The sequence below is a fragment of the Amblyomma americanum genome, chromosome 1, assembly GCF_052857255.1.
Source record: "Amblyomma americanum isolate KBUSLIRL-KWMA chromosome 1, ASM5285725v1, whole genome shotgun sequence".
In the NCBI taxonomy this organism is placed as follows: domain Eukaryota; kingdom Metazoa; phylum Arthropoda; class Arachnida; order Ixodida; family Ixodidae; genus Amblyomma; species Amblyomma americanum.
The window spans coordinates 103,466,981-103,474,240 of NC_135497.1; the positions used below are offsets into that span (position 1 = coordinate 103,466,981).

At 46.5% G+C, this 7,260-nt stretch overlaps 1 long non-coding RNA gene across 1 annotated transcript; it reads right to left on the reverse strand.

The window, feature by feature from the left end:
- Nucleotides 1-4,236: 4,236 nt before the first annotated feature.
- On the reverse strand, nt 4,237-5,580 carry LOC144134708 (uncharacterized). The gene is made up of 2 exons (XR_013315221.1): nt 5,455-5,580; nt 4,237-4,737 (listed from the first exon to the last, which is right to left on the reverse strand). It is a non-coding gene; the product is annotated as an uncharacterized LOC144134708 (long non-coding RNA).
- Nucleotides 5,581-7,260: the final 1,680 nt, after the last annotated feature.

The window sequence follows — 7,260 nt, forward strand, 5'->3', positions numbered from 1 at the left end:
TTGTGTAAGCTAGTGCAGGCATTTGTGCTCAGTAGAATAGTGTATGCGACGCCTTATTTGAAGTTGGACGCGGCGGAAAAAGGAAAGGTGGAGGCTATGATTAGGCAGGCGTATAAAGCGGCCCTTGGGTTGCCTCAAAATGCGTCTACCGAAAGGCTGCTGGGATTAGGGGTGCACAACACCCCAGAAGAACTACGGGAGGCGCACTTGGTGATGCAGCTCGGTAGGCTTTCAAAAACAAAAGCAGGAAGGGACATATTGGAAAGGATCGGCATTGGAGTTGACGTTCCAGCCGGTGACACGAAAATTCAGATGAGGCGGGAAATGCACAAGGGCTTGTACATAAAACCTTTGCCCAAGAACATGCATCCAATACATCATGAGGACCGCAGGAAGGCAAGAGCCAAAGCTTTACATGCTAAGTACAGGAAGTACAACGGGGCAGTCTATGTAGATGTCGCCGAGTATAAGGACAAGGATGCATTTGCAATTGCGGTGGTGGACGGGCGAGGACGCTTGATCGCCTCTGGATCAGTCAAAACCCGCTCCCCAGAAACTGCTGAGGAAGCGGCGATAGCACTAGCTATGACTAGTAGTAATGCTGACCTGATCTTCAGCGATTCAAAAACAGCCATCCGAAATTTGGCGAGGGGCAGAATATCTGTCACAGCGGCGCGGTTGCTGAATCGGGCCACGGAGCGAGGGATTACGGAGACGGAAATTGTCTGGGTACCTGCACACTCTGGGAACCCTGGGAACGAGACGGCTCACATGAATGCTCGAGGTTTCGTCAGCCGAGTAGGTGAGCTGGACGTCCCGGGAAGGTCCACGAGAGATGGGCTGGTATCCTTTCATGACATTACTAATCATTTCAGACTTGAGCGGAGGATTTACCCACCCCCGGACAAGCAATTGGTGAAGGCGCAGGAATGCGTCTGGCGACGATTGCAGACTAGATGTTTCTTCAACCCATACGTATTGAGCAAAATCTACCCGGACATTCAGCCGGAGTGCAAATGGTGTCACGAATTGGCAACCTATGACCACATATTATGGAGCTGTAGCATAGCACCGCCACCGGCGGACATTATGCGTGATCCTTCCCTCGAGCAGTGGGAGGCCGTGTTGGCCAGCTCAGACCCGGTCGTCCAGACCAGGGCCGTGGAGTGGGCCACCCAGGTCGCCGTCAGCCATGGGTTGATGGCCATCTGACACGGAATCGTCCACACATGCTCTCTGACGAAAATAAAGTTTTTCCATCCACCATCCTTGTCGCAGTTGCGTGCCGCTGCACCAACTTCGTCCGAGGAGCACTTAGAGAGGCAGTTGGAGGTCCTCTGCTGCTCTGCGCTTGTAAATCGAGGCGCATAAGGAAAACATGAGGGCACGCAGAACGCATATAGCTGTGCACCCCAAAACATACAGGAAACTCAGCTGGCCTCCTGTTTCACTGCCAATTGCAGGTTTTTTTACTTCCAACATTCAGGCTATTTTTTCAGTCTTCCTCTGGTGATAAAAGTGCACTAGTGGTTCCAAAACAAAACTTATATACTTCAATATCATTCAAACACGTAACCATTATGCACGTTTGTTAGCCCCTGAAATCTGTGGTGTCTTTTCTCCTATTTCATCATAACGCTTTTGCTTGCGAGATTGGCCTGTGGTGGCGATACCTATATTTTAGTTCTTGCTCTTTTCTACCTTACACGAGCTTTGTTTTCAGAGTGGTGATTTTGTGTTTAGAAGCTGGTAATGTATCGATACAAGCCAGCTTCAATTTCTCCTAAGTGTCCCTTTAAGGTAACGGAGTGGATTCCAAGAGAAAGCAAGCTTATAGCAGAGGGCGTTAGTGTGCAACATGCAGTGTCCCGATCTGTATCCAATGTTTTGCATATTTTCATTAAAAATCTACTTTCAACGCGAATGGGCCTGTAGGTTCAACCAGAGCCAAGCCATTTTTTCATTTACAAATATTTTTGTATGTTGGCCTTCATGTTTCAGTTGTTGTTTTTATAGACCCGAGGGTAATTTTTGTACCACGTTTTAAGAGTGGCTATGGCACATAGGGGACACATCTGAACCACTTTTTTCAGCACTGCTGACACACGAGGTTGTGAATGGTGCTAAAAGTATTCATTTGTTCTTTCGAAGTCACGTGGCCAGAATTCATACACATTTTTATGCAAAACTTATAGCACCCAATAAAAGGTTAAAGGCATCCTAGCCTAAATCAAGAAGAAATTAGCATGAGCAGAGCACGTAATGCGAAGGCAAATTCTAACCAGTGACTCCTTACGGTAAGACAGTGTTCCAAGAAAAGGCGGACAAAACAGAGGGCAGCAGAATATCAGTCATGTGGGCATATAAAATTAGGGAATTTGCAGGGATAAGGTAGCCACAGTGGGCATAGGAGAGGGTTAATTGGACAGATAAAGTAGACTTTAATCCTGCAGTGGGGGTTAGCTGGGCTGACAATAATGATTGTGACTTAGGCCCGGTTTCTAAAATTCTCCTTACCTTACTAAGGGCACTTCACGCACCGTAAGAAGACCTGATGTCACTTCTGAAACGTCCCTTACTAAGGGGCCCCGAGTTAGGGCCTTCTTGGTGCTTCCCCACGCTAAGGGAGCCGGCAAGCTAGCTACCTTCACGTTTCCAAACCCCGCTCCTCTACCTGAACGTGTTTCCCCGCACGGTTTTGCACGCGATACGCACAGAGGAGGCTATGGCCGAGCCGTGGGACTAGTGCCGTGCGCAGCTAAGATGGCCGCAGTCTACTGACGGTTGGTATCGTCCCGTGGATGTTTTTTTTGGCGGGGGGGGGGTGCTATTTTTGCTGATATTGTGAGAAACGTAGCAGGAAGAATGACGACCGTGCGATATCTATATGGAGACAGCTTTGAAAGCTACGCAAGGTTCCTTCGACGCGCACACGACCTTCTCTACGGCAGTGTTAATAAGCCTCCGACGTTGACTCCAGTCCGGCATCTGACTGGCAGGCAGAACCCACCGCTGGACTATAGAGTGAAGCGGAGTTCCTAGCCCAGTATCGTTTTTCAAAGCGAGCAGTTATCGCGATACTGGCAGACCTTCAAATGCATACAAGCAATGATAGCAGAGGAGCGCCGCTACCTGCTCTATTGAAGGTGCTCATCACATTGCGTTTTTAGGGAACAGGTGCCATGCAAACTGCTGTAGGTGAACTTGTGTGTGTGTGTCTCAACCTTCTGTCTGCCGAAGCATCTGAGAGGTGACACAGCTGATCTCGCTGTGTCTTTATCCGAAGTACGTCCGGCTGCCAAACGCCGCCGAAACGAGGTCTGTCATGACCAGGGTCCATGCCATCGGAAGATTCCCCGGGGTTACGGGGTGCATCGATTGCACGCATGCGCCATTAAAAAGCCCCGTTGGAGATGATGCCGAAGTGCTCAAGAACAGAAGAGGAGTCATCTCTATAAACGTGCAGGTGAGTGGCCCTTTCTCGAAACTTGCGAAATTGACAAGAGCACAATTCGAGTTTCTTGCCAATGTGCAAAAAGTCCAGAAGAGCATTTGTTGGTTTGTGGCCATTGCTGTAGAGTCTTGGCTGCATAATTTCTCTTTGCCTGTCTCTGTCCAAGAGTCAAATTTTTGATAACATCAGGGTGTCAGTCATGTACGAGCAGGAGGCAGTAAATGGCATTCTCCTTGGTAACCAAGGATACACTTGTTTGCCCTTCTTGATGACTCCCTTGAGGTACCCTCGAACAACTTCAGAGAAAAGGTAAGGAAGAATTGACTTGGCTGAAGTGATGCGAAACACGCGCAAGGTCATGTTCTGTCATGTTCCTTGCAGGTACAACAGAAGTCATATTAGAAGAATAAATTCCATTGAGCAGGCTTTTGGAGTCTGGAAGAAACGTTTTGCTTTCCTGAGGACAAAGCTGGAAACGCTAACAGAGCGGTCAGCTGCAATAATAATGGCATGTGCAGTACTGCATAACGTTGCTTGTACCTTGCAGGATCCCATCCCTAATGACGATGAGCCAGAGCCTGAAGATGCAAGTGTGGATTTGCCTGAACCCGACTCACTTTTGGGCCCCCAGCATCGAAGGCACCTTATCCAGCGTTGCTTCACTAGTGAAGATGACAGCTATATGGACACTGTGTAGAGGTAAACTGCGAATAATGCTGCATATTACAACCTAATGCCAGTAAGTCAGACAGTGCTGATTTTATAAGACAGATAAACATGACTGTATGAAAATGACTTTATTCAGTATGCTGCATATGGACAGGTTCAGCATTGCCTCCTGCTGCAAGGAGTTCCAGCTTTTTGAGCATACTTTCTCGCTTCAAGTTCTGAGCCTGTTCCTTGGCTTTTAAAACTTGAACCTTCATATTATGCAACCCACTGCGTTTCCACGTTCGTCAGCGTAGCGTTCTTCTTTCAAGGTATGCTCATCGTTGATCATGTTCTGCCTTCTCATGCTGAGTGCGCCTCGGACTGCGCTCATCTTCTGCAGAACGAAGGCGTGCCTCCAGCTCCGTTGACAGCGCTGCGTCAACGGCGGACCACTGCCTCAGATGAAGAGCCTTGCTGGGCTCCTCCGTCTTCTGTATTCTGGCTGCATGAAGCCCTTGTGGCCGTGTCGTCTGTTGATGGCCCACTATGGCTAAGAGGGGGTGCTGGAGAGCTCAGACCAGAACTGTCGAGGAAACCTCCTTGGTCACCTTAGCCTAGGCTCATCACGAATTCTGCAGAAAAGAGTGTTGATAAAACATTTCACTATGTTTTACAACAAAACCAATAAATGACACATAAGAAAAGCAAACTTCATGGCACCTAACTCACATGTTCAGAACAAATGAATGCAGCAATTATGCTAGTGCATGTCTATACTGTACCGCCTTAATGGCACATAATGCATGATGAACTCTCTACAGTGTTTTTTGAACACAATAAGCTCACGCAGCTGTGTTGCAATGGGAGCTTGATAGTGTGCATTCAGAGCAGGCATACGGTGTTTGCCTAGTCACACAGTGTTACTAGCTCTTCATGAAAAAGGAAAGCAGCTGTCTGCATTCCTGGAAGCAGAGTACTATATTGCAGTGGAAGAGTTGGCAAGTTGAGGAAAGTGGCAAAGGAATAGACTATTATTTTTTACATATTCCGCTCATGTGTTGATTGTGCAAACTGTGCCCCACGAAAGGGAAATGTCCATAACAGTCACAGTAGCAACAAAAAATGTAAATATTGATTCCCAACAGAGCACATGTGTGGTCGAGCCGTTTTGTGATAGTTGAGGATGGTAATGTCGAGAAGGGAGGCCAGCAAGCCATTTGCTTATCGATCGCAACTGCACTGGCCGTTAGCAGCAATCGAGCATTCAATACGAAGCAGTGAGGCACGCTAAGGTGGCCGCAGAACCACAAATACGGTGGTAGTCGCAGTAGAAACGATGTTTCGCTTACCACCGTCGCTGTCTTCAGGCTGCGCGTTCCCTAGCACCATGCCGCCAGTAATGTCGGTGACGGTCTGGCTGGCTGGCATGCCGGCTGCGATGGCTTGTTGCTATCGAAGGGATTTGGCACTCGCACCGCCACATGCGGCACGAGTGCCTTGATTCGGGCAAGGCTGTCATCCAATATTTCAGGCGGTGGTCCGCTGCCTGCAAAACTTTATAATATATACTTGCAACTTTCTGAGGGAAGAAAACATTTTCCGGGAGAAGAAATGAGGGAAGAAAAGAATAAAGAAAATTTACCTATGCCCATCACGCTCCTGGTCTGCTGTGCCTTCGCCTTCTTCAGTTATTGTTTGAGATTATCCCATAATTATTTTAGTTTGATTTGCCGTGGGTGCACGTCGGCATGCTGTTATACTGAAGCCACAGCTGCTCCCATGTTTTTGCCTTCGCATTCAGGGAAATAGCATTCTTTTTTTTTGCACTCGATTACGCTGCTGTACCTTTTTACAAAATAGTCAGCAAAACCTTTGCTTCTACACTGAAATACGGCTTCCCTGGCATAGCAAATGCAAGCACAGTACAAAACCAACAAAACGAAGCGAGGTCCAAACTACCAAAAAACCGGCGCTCAGATGCTACCGGAGTTGCCAGCCTCAGTTCGCTTTCTTGCCCAATGCAGCTTTTGAAAAAACTTTAACCTGTTAACAAAACAAATTGAATTTATGCTCAGGTATAGAAGTATAAATGTAAATTTCACGGTGTCGGCAGTTTACCTTGGCAATTAATTGAGAATTTTTTACATTTCTTGAACGTATCCTCGGAACCAGCAGTCACTTCGGTCCTTTTCCTTTGGCGAGGCACTCCTTCCGCAGGGAAGGCGAAAGGAAGCTTTTAGAATTCGTGACGGTCTTCTCGGGTCGCACTACATTTAGGGAGCATAAAGGGCTCCCTGCGGAAGGTAGGAAAATGGTCTAAGGTTAGGAGAGTTTCAGAATTGGGGCTATAGTTTTGCCTCGCCCTTTGTGTATTGCATTTATAGAATTCAGCACACCATTGCTTTACGCCATCCACTGAGAATATTTCTGGACGGGCACTGAACGAGATCATTCCAATTAGTTAGTTAGTTATATTGATTTTAATGGCGCAAAAGCAACTGAGGCTATGATGCGCCAAACACACGGTTAGAGCTTATGTTAAAGGTTACGCTTTTTATATCTAAAGTTTGTATAAAACATTGGCTTCTCTGAGAAATTTAAAAATGCTTCAAAAATCAACCAGTGCTTGATCTCCTAAAAGTAACATGGGATGTAGTGGGATGTATTCATTGTACAATGTTGTGAAATATTTTTTCCTCAGTTGTTCCAGTTTTTTGCATACAATTAAAATGTGGTTTACCGTGAGTTCATCGCCACACATTTCGCAGAGAGGTTTGTCTTTTTTTGCCAGTAAGAAGTTGTGAGTAAGGTGTGTGTGTCCAATGCGTAGTCGACACAAAATAACTTCTATGAAACGCTCCTGATGTGTACATGATCTCCATTCTCCCAAAACAGGTTTTATAGAATGTAGTTTGTTGTTTGTTTGTTCGTCCCATGCAATCTGCCATTTATTCCTGAGTTTACTGTGCAGTAATTTAGAAAAATCCCTCTGTGGTATGTTAACTTGTTTTATATGGCCAATTCTAGCTTGTGCTGCGCAAGCATCTGCTCTCTCATTACCTAAAATTCCAACATGACTAGGGACCCAGCAGAATATAATGTTATGTTTTTGCTTTGTAATTTTAACTATGTTATGTATGATTTTTCCTATTATG